This window comes from Zootoca vivipara, chromosome 15 (genome assembly GCF_963506605.1).
Source record: "Zootoca vivipara chromosome 15, rZooViv1.1, whole genome shotgun sequence".
Taxonomy (NCBI): domain Eukaryota; kingdom Metazoa; phylum Chordata; class Lepidosauria; order Squamata; family Lacertidae; genus Zootoca; species Zootoca vivipara.
Genome location: NC_083290.1, coordinates 12,955,108 through 12,967,403, shown reverse-complemented (window position 1 = coordinate 12,967,403; position 12,296 = coordinate 12,955,108).

The following is a 12,296-nucleotide window of genomic DNA, read 5'->3' as shown; positions in this document are numbered from 1 at the left end:
ATCTCTTGTGTGCCCCTTGCTGTCCTGAGAATATGTGCCCGTTCTCAAAGGAAGATTATTTTATTTTCTAAGCCTCCGGAGAAAAGCTTGCATTTTCAGTGTTAAAAACAATGTGCATGGAAGTTGAGGATAACAGATTCAAGCCTGCAGGATCTCATGTAGATAAAGCACAGAAAAGTAGGTGGCTTTCCAGCAGGCCTTTTCAAAAATAGTGAGGTTTCGTCAAGGCATGACAAGTTGCCAGCACCAAAGCTGAGACGAACAGTAAAACTGTCACTGTCCTTCCTCTGAGGGCATCCCTTAACTAGAATCAGAACTCTGCAAAGTTTGAGGTCTGGACATTTCCTAGTTTGATGTCCCAATAAGCTCCAGAATCATGGTGCCCAATTTGGCCAGCCAAAAGGACCTTGTGCCTAGCAAATGAACCAGTTTTAATTTTTTAGCTGCAGGCAGGCAGGAAAAGCAAGTGGTTTTTTTTCAGATCCCTGATGGGCTACCATCCATGGTTGGCATGCTGCGTTCAGCTTGGTGGGTTAAAAGCCGGCCCAGCACAGATCAGTCAGGGAACCCACAGCTGTGCCTGCGCTCATCCCAGTCGTCTTCCTACCCATGACTTCTCCATGTGCGGCGCACCCAAAGTGAGCTTGCAAGGGAGCCATCTCTCTCCCCCCCCCCCCGGAAGTGGAGCAGGAGCTAAAAGAAATGTGGGAGCAGCCTTACACCAAGCCAGACCATCAGTCCACCTAGCTCAATAGTGTCCACACTGACTGGCAGTAGCTTTCCGGAGTTTCAGGCAAGAGCTTTCCCCAGCCAAACCTGGTGATACCAGGAATGGCACATAGGACTTTCTGCTCGCAAAGTATATATACCCCGTGGAGGCCGATCCCATTAGGGCCAATGCGGCAGTGTCCCGCCAACCTCATTCTGTCCTCAACCAGAGTCCTGGGGGTGATCCTGCCAATCGGCTTCCTCCTTATCTCCATGTTGCCCCTTGATAGAACTCAGCAGGGAAGAGCAGGTTAACAACAAAGCTTGAATAAGTTGGCTCCGCCTCTCATTGTCTCTGGCTCCCCCTACTGGTGGGGTCCCTGCTTTCTGCCCTACCAGTCTCAACGGGCACCAGGCCCACTGCTTTATAAAGCAACACTGAGCTACAGCCCTTCTCCAGGGAAAAGCGATTTGTTCCATTCATAGCTATTTAGCGTGTCCCTGTGTTATATTTTCCAGAGGACAGTTCTCTGTTGGAAGGGCTGCCTGGACCAAGTCCAGCTTAAATCTAAAGAACCCAGGAAAGGAAGAGTAGGAGAGACCTTGAAGTTGCCCAGCAACTGAGCAGGCTTCCAGGCCACCTGGTTGAGACAGGCTCCCCATTAGGGTGAGAGGGGCTGTTATCTTATTTAATTAAAGCAATTGCTTTTCTAAATCTGCATCCAAGGGGAAGGAGCAACTTCCCTATGAGGAAAGGTTGGGGTATTGTTTCGGGGGGTTTTTTGTTGGAGGTTGCTGCCGTCGTCGATGTTAATTTTTCATATCTTTATTTTGGATCTTATGATTTCTGTGGGAATTGTTCAGTTGGGCTGTATACTGTACTTTATAAAATGTTTTGTTTATTGTTTATGACTGCTTTTGTTGCGTTTGCAGCCGCGCAATTTTTTAAAATATGTTGTAAGCCGCCTTGCACATGGTGTGAACTTCAGAAAGGCGGCGGCTTACAAATAAATGATTGGTTGATTGATTGATTGAAGGTTGCAGCATTTTGGACTTTTTAGTTTCGGAAGAAAAATCACGTGGAGAAAGTACCTAGAGAAAAACTATTCCCGCTGTCTCCTAACCCGAGAACTCGCCCCTGAATCCCATGAAGCGGAATGCTGGAATATTGAGAGCAGATAAAAGACAAGTCTTCTTCACTCACAACCTAGTTAAACAATGGAACTAGCTCCCATAGGAGGCAGTGATGGCCTCAAAGTTGGATGGCTTTAAAAGAGATTGAGAGATATCAATGGAGGAGAAAGCTATCTATCGCTGCTAGCCATGATGGCAGTCCTCTGCCTCCGTTATTAGAGGCAGTTATGTTACCATTTGCCAGTTTCTGGGAGTCACAGGGCTGTTGTGCTCGCATCCCGCTTATGAGTTTCCCAGAGGCATCTTGTTAGCCACTGTGAGACGCGGATGCTTGGCTGCATGGGCAATCCACAGGCTCTTCTTATTTATGCTTTTAAACATATTAAATAGCACATGTGCAAACCTGGGTCTTCTTTTGTCCACATTTTCGGTGTTGCATAAGTGGCGACCTTTCCCGGTTTATGCTTTCCCAATCCTACCTGGGGACATAGCTGCCAAGTTTTCCCTTTTCTCACGAGGAAGCCTATTCAGCATAAGGGAATTTCCCTTGAAAAAAGGGATAACTTGGCAGCTATGCCTGGGGATTGAAACTGGGACTTTTTTCATGGCTACAGCCTTAAAAAGAAAAGAAAAGCGAAGCATTTGCCTCTAAAGAGACTGACCAGCTTTGTACTAAATCCAAGAGCTGGTGGTTGGTGTGTGTGTGTGTGTGTGTGTGTGTGTGTGTGTGTGTGTGTGTCCCAAGTTTGGTGTTTGATCTCTTCTCTGGATGCAGGGTTTAGTTTTTTATTTTTCTCCATACATAACACCTGTCCAAGAGGCAGATTCAGATTACACACTTGACAGTAGCCAGGCAACGTTTAAGCCACTTTCCTCCTCACCCACTGTCAGGATCCTGGCCAACAGGTTCTAACCCAACTGGCTGTGGGCCTGCCAATTACAGTCATGTGGTGCCAGTGGAGATTCTTCTTGTAAATCAGCTGTAGGGGCAAGGCAGTTACTGGATCATATTGGCTAGCACGGAGATATCATAGCCAAGGAAGAAATCTTCTTCCAAAAGCTGGTATAACCAAGTGGGAGGACAGGAGGCCATTCCCTCCAACATTTGTCAGATGAAAAAATGGATGTGATATTCTATAATAATAATACTTTATTATTTATACCCTACCCATCTGACTGGGTTGCCCCAGCAGTAAACATTTAAAAAAACCTGCCCTATGCAGGGCTGCCTTCAGGTGTCTTATAAAGGTTGCATAGGTACTTATTTCCTTGGTTCTGGTGTGTGTGTGTGTGTGTGTGTGTGTGTGTGTGTGTGTGTGTGTGTGACATAACTCCCTATCCTCTGATGAGAATAGGGACCCCTGCCATGCCCCCCTCCCAACATTTCTCTGATGAAAATAGGGACATCTTAAGGAAATGTGGGACATTCTAGGATCAAATCAGAAACTGGGACAGCTTCTGTAAATCTGGGACTGTCCCTGGAAAATAGGGACACTTGAAGGGTCCAAGAAAGGCCAGGAGTTGGACCTAGGACATTCTGTGCGGAAATCTTCCACCTCTGAGCTACAAATGCAGCTGATACAGGAAGCTGCCTTAGACAGAGTCAGACTATTGGTTCAGCCTACTCAGTACTGCCTACACTGCCAACTCCTAGGGGCCAAGGGGTATTCAGGGGGGCCCCCCCAGTAAAATATTTGAGGAGGCTTCCCCCCTCCCCCCAAAAGTCGATGGGCATTCTCATTCAATTGTTGTGTGTGCACCGCGTCATGTGATTGATTATGTAGGGTGGGGCTTACCTGGGCCTCCGAATATTTTATTCAAGTTGGCACCCATGTTCCCAGACCTTCCCGGGATTCCGCTGCCAGGGATTGAACCAGCGACTTTCTGCATGCAAAGCAGATGCTCTGCCGCTTGAGCTACGGTCCTTTCTCATGGAGGTGCTAGGGAGCGGCTCAAAGGGAGAGATACGCAAGTGGCAAAGCCGGTTAGGAAGGACATGAACCGCAGGCACTGGGTTGTCCCCAAGCTTTAAGGGGCACCTGTGACATCACACTTGCAATATGTAATGTCATGCACATCTTCTGACACAGAGCAGGGCTACCGCTAGTTGCGGGGAAACCTGATGGGACTTGGCAGACCATGGAATATTGAGGAGGCCCGGCCTCCGCCTTGAAAAAATTGGGGGGGGACCCTCGGCCTCCCCGTTAGCGCCCCTGACATGAACCCGCTGGGAGCACTTTCCCCTCTAGACCTGGAACCAGCTCATGTTGCATGCATAGTTTGTAAGCATTTACTGAACGCAAGTCTTGTATGTTTTTCTGCAGATCCACACTATGCATTTAAAGAATATCTAGTGCACATTTAAAGCACCCCACCCCATGCAAATCTTGGGAACTGTAGTTTGCTAAAGGTGCTGGCAATGGCAGCTCGGTGAGGTGGGGGGGACTACAAGTCCCTAGTATTCTTTGGAGGAAATAATGTGTTTGAAATGTGGTCTGAATCTGCTTTGAAAGTCCAGTGTGGATCTGTCTTTTGTCTTACGTGTTGTGGGGGGGGGAGGCATTGTTCTCTTGCCAGTTCATAAACCTCTGCCGAGGAGCACGCCACCCTTTTTGACATCATTCCCAAGCGTTTTGTTGTGATATGCCAAAGAGGAACATTTGAGGTGGGGATGAAGTTTTAAAATCCTGGTTACACCTTTTCTCCGGGCGGTTTGCCTTGCTGTCATTTTACAACATCACAGGGAGTCCCAGACAGCTTGTCTCCACCGTCTTTGGCTGGTTTGGGGCCGAGCAGCTAAATGCTGAACCATTAATAACAATCAATAGACGTTTTCTCCCTCCGAGTGACAGGTGTCCCTGCTCACAGCTACGTTTTGGCTGCCTTGTAGTTTGCTTAAGAATCCACCGGCATGTTTGGAGAGAAAGCAAATGGAATGATAATAACCTCTGATTTCCATTACTGAAGGATCAGCGAACTGGGGGTGGGAGCGGTGTTTGAGCATGTTATATAACAGGGGTGGCCAACTCCCAAGAAACTGCGATCAACTCACAGAGTTAAAGACTGGCAGTGATCTACCCCCTTTTGGGGGGTTCAGGTCAAAGTCGTTGAGCTTTTTTTAGGGAAGAGGGAAGCCCGTTTCTTGGGTGTTCAGGTCAAAGTTTTTGAGCTTTTTTTATTAGGAAGGAAAGCCCTGTTGTGTGAGGTTCAGGTCAAACTTGTTGAGCTTCTTTTAGGGAAGAGGGAAGGCCCGTTTGGGGGGGGTGAAGGGCCAAAATGTTGAGTTTTTTTAGGGGAGCCCAAGTTGTTCAGCTTCTTTGGGGGGAGCCACTGATCTACCAGTGATCTACCACAGACGTTCAGTGATCTACCGGTAGATCATGATCTACCTGTTGGACGTGCCTGTTATATAAGAAGCCAGAGTGGAGTAGTGGTTAAAATGTCAGACTACTAGGGCCTGGGAGACTAGGGTTCAAATCCCCACTTGATCACAAAGCTCACTGGCTGTAACCATGGGCCAGTCACTGCCTCTCTCAGCCTAACCTACCTCACAGGGCTGTTGTGGGAATTAAATGAGATGGGGGGCCATAGAATCATAGAATTGTATTGTTGGAAGGGACCCAAGGGTCATCTAGTCCAACCCTCTGCAATGCAGGAATCCCAACTAAAGCATTCATGACAGATTACCATCCAACCTCTGCTTTAAAACCATAATAATAATAATAATAATAATAATAATAATAATAATATTTATACCCCGTGCATCTGTGCATCTGGCTGGGTTTCCCCAGCCCCAGCCACTCTGGGCAGCTCCCAACATCATCATCATCATCATCATAGACATCTTTCCGCAGGGCCTGCAAGATGGAGCTGTTCCGCCAGGCCTTTGGCCAAGGCACAGTCTGACCCCCTCTCTCCTTCTGTAATCTTCATAGAACTCTAACCCGATGGTTGCCATTAATTTGAGTCCGAATTGATTCTAGAATGTATTTTAATTAATTGACTGTGCAATTTTATGTACACTGTGCTAATTTTACCTGTTGTTAGCCGCTCTGAGTGCGGCTTTGGCCGGGGAGGGTGGGATACAAATAAATTGTTGTTGTTGTTGTTGTTGTGTGATAAAACATCAAACATTTAAAATTTCCCTAAATAGGGCTGCCTTCAGATGTCTTCTAAAGTCAGGTAGTGGTTTATTTCCTTGACATTTGATGGGAGGGTGTTTAACAGGGTGGGTGCCACTCCCGAGAAGGCCCTCTGCCTGCTTCCCTGTAGCTTCAATTCTCGCAGTGAGGGAACCACCAGAAGGCCCTTGGAGCTGGACCTCAGTGTCTGGACAGAACGATGGGGGTGGAGTTGCTCCTTCAGGTATACTGGGCCTCCAAGGAAGGAGAGTCTACAGTCTCCCGAGGGAGACCGTCCCACTTTCGAACACCTGTTACTGCCAGAAGGTTTTTTCCATACGTTTAGTCGGAATCTCCTTTCTTGTAACTTGAAGTCAATGGTTCGAGTCCTACCCTCTGGAGCAGGGGGAAACAAGCTGGTTCCCCACGTGCTTTACCTGGCGGGATGATCCATCATCCCAGGATGGAGAACAAGAAGCCAAGGGGCTTCTGTGTTTGTTGTGTGAGAGAGTGTTTTATCTGATGCTAGCTAATGCCAGAAGCTGGAGACTCTGAGGCTTGCCTTGCTCTGTGCTGGATCCAAGAGCTGTGGCTTGGAGATTCCCTGGAAACCTAATGAGGAGGAAAGATCTGTTGGTGTGTTAATGCTGAGAGTCTCTCTGTCCTGTGCTCAGGTTTTTACTATATGGAAGCCACCATTCTACTTCCACATGAGCTCAGAAATTCAGCTTATGTGAGAATCTAATAACTTTAACAGGAGACCCAAGCTTTTCAGCTCTATGGCTGCTGGGATCTCAGAGAGGCCATTGAGAGAGCTGATGGGACTCATCACCTAAAACATCTGGAGAACATCAGGTTGGCCACAACTGGTTTGCTCATGGCCTTTGAAGAGATCAACGAAGCTCTGTAGAAGTTGGTCAACTCTGATCAATACTTGCATTGCGACTTCATCTTTCCACTTAGACCTCAGCGTGTCGAAAGAATTCAGCCCAGCCAGGACAGTGTGGCAGAATCCTATGATGCAATGTGGGCTGAAGCTGTAAATTGTGAAAATAGAACAGCGAAATCCCGGAATGAGAGATTTATGAGCAGGGCGCAGTTGCCGTTCTTTACTCAGAACTCGAAATTCATCATTGCTGGATGAATAATCAACAGGGTGCCATCCCCTGATCATTTCTTATCCACCTCCTTAGTTAGATGGTCATGTTCCTTCACAATTTGGGATTGGTGTAAACCACCCAGGGGAAATCTGTGGCCCTCGTGGGTCTCCCAAGTGGCCCCTCAAATGTCCCCCATGGCTGATGGTGCTGTTCCTTATGAGGAGCAGTTGAATAAGTTGGGCATGTTTAGACTAGAGAAGACTATAAGGTGACATAGCCATCTTAAAATATCTGAAGGGCTGCTACATGGAAGGTGGAGCAAGCTTGTTTTCTGGTTCTCTAGAAGGAAGGACCTGAACAGATGGATTCAAATTACAAGAAAGGAGATCTGGAAGAACTTTCTGATGGTAGAATCATAGAATCATAGAGTTGGAAGAGACCACAAGGGCCATCCAGCCCAACCCCCTGCCAAGCAGGAAACACCATCAAAGCATGCTTGACATATGCCTGTCAAGCCTCTGCTTAAAGACCTCCAAAGAAGGAGACTCCACCACACTCCTTGGTAGCAAATTCCACTGCCGAACAGCTCTTACTGTCAGGAAGTTCTTCCTAAAGTTTAGGTGGAATCTTCTTTCTTGTAGTTTGAATACATTGCTCCATGTCCACTTCTCTGGAACAGCAGAAAACAACCTTTCTCCCTCCTCTATATGACATCCTTTTATATATTTGAACTTGGCTATCATATCACCCCTTAACCTTCTCTTCTGCAGGCTAAACATACCCAGCTCCCTAAGCCGTTCCTCATAAGGCATCGTTTCCAGGCCTTTGACCATTTTGGTTGCTCTCTTCTGGACACATTCCAGCTTGTCAGTATCCTTCTTGAACTAGAAGCTGCTTGACAGTGGAATGGACTACCTTGGAAGATGGTGGACCCTCCTTCCCTAGAGGTTTTTCAACAGAGGTTGGATGGCCGTCCTTCAGAGATTCTTTGGCTGTGATTCCTGCATGGCACAAACCTAGACTAGGTGACCATTTGGTCCCTTCCAACTACAATTCTATGATTCTATGGATTTAGCCCCCTTCATTCCACAGAGCTACAATTCCTCTCACAGAGCCACAATATTCAGACTTCCCTGTGAAGAGGGATTGACCATGCAGGGAGTTGCAGCTCTGTGAGGGGAATGAGGATCTCTTAACAACAACAACAACAACAACAACAACAACAACAACAACAACAACAACAACAACAACAACAACAACTTATTATTTATACCTCGCCCATCTGTCTGGGTTTCCCCAGCCACTCTGGGTGGCTCCCAACAGAATATTAAAAATGTGATAAAACATCAAATATTAAAAACTTCCCTAAGCAGGGCTCCCTTCAGATGTCTTCTAAAAGTCAGCTCGTTGTTTATTTCCTTGACATCTGATGGGAGGGCATTCCACAATGCGGGTGCTACTGCCGAGAAGGCCCTCTGCCTGGTTCCCTGTAACCTCACTTCTCTCAGTGAGGGAACCTCCAGAAGGCCCTCTGAGCTGGTCCTCAGTGTCCGGGCAGAACGATGGGGGTGGAGATGTTCCTTCAGGTATACTGGACCGAGGCCGTTTCGGGCTTTAAAGGTCAGCACCAACACTTTGAATTGTGCTCTGAAAGGTACTGGGAGCCAATGCAGGTATTTCATGACTGGTGTTATGTGGTCTCGGCGGCTACTCCCAGTCAGCAGTCTAGCTGCTGCATTCTGGATTAACTGTAGTTTCTGGGTCACCTTCAAAAGTAGCCCCGCGTAAAGCACATTGCTGTACTCTCAGCAAGCCTTAACAAACTACCAGGATGCTTTGGGGGACACGATGACTGTTAAAGTGGCATAACAGCATTTTAAAGGTATAGTGCAGATGTAACTTCAGGTAAGTTTTATAGCACTTTAACTGTCATGGGTGGCTCCTTCTAATCCTGTGAAACGTATTCCGAGGACGGTGCTGGGAACTGTCTGTTTGACGTTCCTAGCCTTGCCTCCAAGCATTATAATTCCCAGGAGTCCCTGGGAAGATGGAGTGATTATCAAATCCGTTTTACATATGTAGCATGGCTGTGGTCAACAGGATAAATTCAAGAAGCCCAATGCAATTTCTCGCACCACCCAGTTCTGATCTATCTGTGGGTCAATTTTAACGTGCCGACCAAGCTGCTAACTGGGGCTAGGGACCCCCCCCCCCGCACTCCTCTAGCTAGTGCGCCCATATTAAATTGTGAATCCTTAAAAAAAAAAATTAAAAGAAGAGGGGGGGGGAGAACAGAGCAGAGCAGCACAAAAAGAAGCAGGAAGGCAAGGCTTTATGACAAGTGTTTTATAGAGCACCTATAAAAAGAAAATGCGTTTCACATATTTCATTAGAAAAAATTATGTGTGAATTTTATATGAACGCTTTCCTTGTTAAACATTTGTGTGATCCCTGAGTTCGACTATATAAAACAGGGTGCAGGGCAACTATGAACAAGTTTATTTAACCCTCTTGAGCTTCTATTGACATCAGCAGGCAAGCCATACCTGGTTTCCCTCAGTTGCCATACAACTGCAAGCACATCGTAGCTTCAAGGCACATACCCCAAGAAGCCTGGGAACAATTCCCAGCAGCCCCCTTAAACTAGAGTTCCTGGGATTCTTGGGAGGGGAGTAAACTTGAATGTGCTGTGTATGTCAGCAGGACCCTGGTGGCGGTTAGTGCCACGAGGGGACATTGCGGAGGGGGTGGTTGAACCACGATGAGGAGCTGGAGGAGTTCCCAGTTGACAACCCTAGGAAGGGGCCTGGAGGGTTGGGACGGCCTGCATCAGGGCCTCGAGAACCAGAGGAGTCACCCTGGGAGGGAGGAACTGATAAGGAGCCAGGGAAGGTCCCAGAAGCATAGCTCCACTCTGTCCCATCTTATGTCATCTAGGAGCTCTGTGCCCACTGCACCCCTGGCTCCTATGCCACCCGGTTGCAGCATCCACTCTGGCGCTGCCGCAGCCCATCCTCACAGGATAAGATTGCCACTTGGTCTGGTTTTGAGCCACCTCTGTCACCTAGGTCACAGAGACCCCAGTGCAGGCGCCAACAGACAGCTCAGGTCCAGCCCTCTCAAAGGAGCTCCGGTTTGCTTCCCCAGCCCAAAGGGCAGCCCCGCTTGTCATGCTGGAGTTGTGCCCTCCCCATTCCCACAAAACGGACTCCAAGGGGGTGTGTAGCTTGTTGGATCAACATCTCAGCTTGCCCAGCCATGCACAGCCCCTCTTGTGCGTTTGAACCCAACTGTGCACCGTACTGATTTGACGATTAAAGCTTTTGATTGGGTTTATTGCATTCGCATCCCACCTTTCCTGCAAGAAGCTCAAGGTGGAGTACATAGTCCGTCCCCCCTGTGTTTTATCCTCACAACCATCAGGTGAGACAGGCAAGTTGGAGAGGCTGGGAATAAAATATAATAATAATAATAATAATAATAATAATAATAATAATAATAATAATAATATATTTATATCCAGCCCATCTGGCTGGGTTCCCCCAGCCACTCTGGGCGGCTTCCAACAGAAATATTAGAATACATTAATTTCTTAAAGATTAAAAGCTTCCCTAAACAGGGCTGCCTTCAGATGTCCTCTAAAAGTCTGGTAGTTATTTTTCTTTTTGACATCTGGTGGGAGGGCGTTCCACAGGGCAGGTGCCACTACCGAGAAGGCCCTCTGCCTGGTTCACTGTAACTTGGCTTCTCGCAGCGAGGGAACTGCCAGAAGGCCCTCAGCATTGGACCTCAGTGTCCGGGCAGGGCAATGGAGGTGGAGACGCTCCTTCAGGTATACTGGACCAAGGCCGTTTAGGGCTTTAAAGGAATGGCCCCCAACGTCACACCTAGAGAGCTTCATGGCTGAGTGGGGATTTGAACCCTGTTCTCCCAGGTCTTATTCCAGCACTGTAACCACTGCAATAAACTGGTACTCCGAGTTTGAGTTCTTCATTCTCCAGTGAGAGCCAGGACAGTGTGCCTTTTGCTGCGGGCTCACTGACCACGTTTGCACATCACAGCGAGCCGTAAATCGAGCACGGGGAGCCTCTGGCTAGGGATGGGGAGGGATTTATTTCAGTTCTCGTTTAATTGTGAACCCTCCCAATTTGTACTTTCCGAAACAATGCAAGAACTGAAACCTAGCCAGCCTACAAAATCCGTGCTTCTCTGAATTTTGCAATGCAGTTCCCCAGCCAAGTTTAACATTTACAAAAGTGCATATACTGTGCTAAATGCATATATTAGTGAAAATAACATATATGAGGGGGATAGTGCTTTCCAAAATTGTGTACAGTGGTACCTCGGGTTAAGAACTCATTCGTTCTGGAGGTCCGTTCTTAGCCTGAAACTGTTCTTAACCTGAGGTATCACTTTCGCTAATGGGGCCTCCCGCTGTTACCGCAGCGTGATTTCTGTTCTCATCCTGAAGCAAAGTTCTTAACCCGAGGTACTATTTCTGAGTTAGCAGAGTCTGTAACCTGAAGCCTCTGTAACCCGGGTTACAGACACTTCAGGTTACAGACGCTTCAGGTTACAGACTCTGCTAACCCAGAATTAGTACCTCGGGTTAAGAACTTTGCTTCAGGATGAGAACAGAAATTGTGCGGTGGTGGCATGAGGCCCCATTAGCTAAAGTGGTACCTCAGGTTAAGAACAGTTTCAGATTAAGAACCGACCTCCAGAATGAACTAAGTTCTTAATCCGAGGAACCACTGTATATCGGGGAACATTCCACGCAAACGTTCATTTCTAGGATAAATTTCTACTAAAATTTTGGTGAATTGTCAGGAGAATTTCTTCTTTAAAAATTGCAAACGCTGGAAACCGAACATAAAGTTGGGAAAATGAGATTTGTGAATTGCTGTTTCAAGCCCGGGAGCCCATGTGGCCCTTCAAGACTCTCTACCCGGCCCTTCGGACTCTTCCCAGGCCGCAGCCCGCACCAACCCTGCTTTGCACCCTCCTTGAGTGTTTTTGCTTGGCTGGAACAGGTGCCTGATCATGCTTCTTGCTTGCTTGGATAGAGGCTAGAGAGGGGTGTGGTAGGGGGGTGAAAAAACTTGCCTGCTATACAAATGTAACATTTACATTTGTTGTTCCACCCACTTTTGCCTCTGGCCCCACCCACCATCGGGAGGTGGCCCTTGGAAGGCTGCTCAGAAGAGAATGAGGCCCTCAGGCTGAAGACGCT